The sequence below is a fragment of the Limulus polyphemus genome, unplaced genomic scaffold (genome assembly GCF_000517525.1).
Source record: "Limulus polyphemus unplaced genomic scaffold, Limulus_polyphemus-2.1.2 Scaffold1813, whole genome shotgun sequence".
Classification (NCBI taxonomy): Eukaryota; Metazoa; Arthropoda; class Merostomata; order Xiphosura; family Limulidae; genus Limulus; species Limulus polyphemus.
In genome coordinates, this window is record NW_013667423.1 from 40,082 (window position 1) to 40,695 (window position 614).

Here is a 614-nt window from a genome sequence, read left to right on the forward strand (position 1 = left end):
CATATATTTTGCATATTTGAGTGCTGAAAGAGCTAACAAGAGGTAAGCATCTAATATTTTCAAACTTTGATATTTATTTAAGCCCTATATTTTAATAGCTATACACTCAAAAAACGACTTCATTAAATTAACGAAGATTTTAATTAAATTAGTATCAAATTCTTAATACTATATTTGCCTATTAAGATTCTTAATATTTTTATTAAATATGATCTTACTTATTTTTTATGAAGCTCGTCTAATTAACTTACATAATAAATTTTAAATACATTGGCAAATTATATTAAATTGCTTAATCAAATAACTTATCGGGAAAAACTTTTAAACTAATTACGTAATAACGTAATTTAATGTCATGAACTATTTACATTTAGTTTGTCATGTTTATATACATGTCAAAAAAATTTTGAAAAATTATTATTTTTCTAAAACTTTTATGGTAGACTATTCAATGTGTAAATAAACAATTGTTTTTTCATTTTCAGATCCTGTTTTCTTTACCCATCGTTACAGCTACTAAGAAAAGAAAAGTAGATGCTGAGTGTCACCTTTTCAATGAAGAATGGGGAGAAAAGTACTTATTTGTGGAAACAAACAACCAGAAAGCTAGTGAC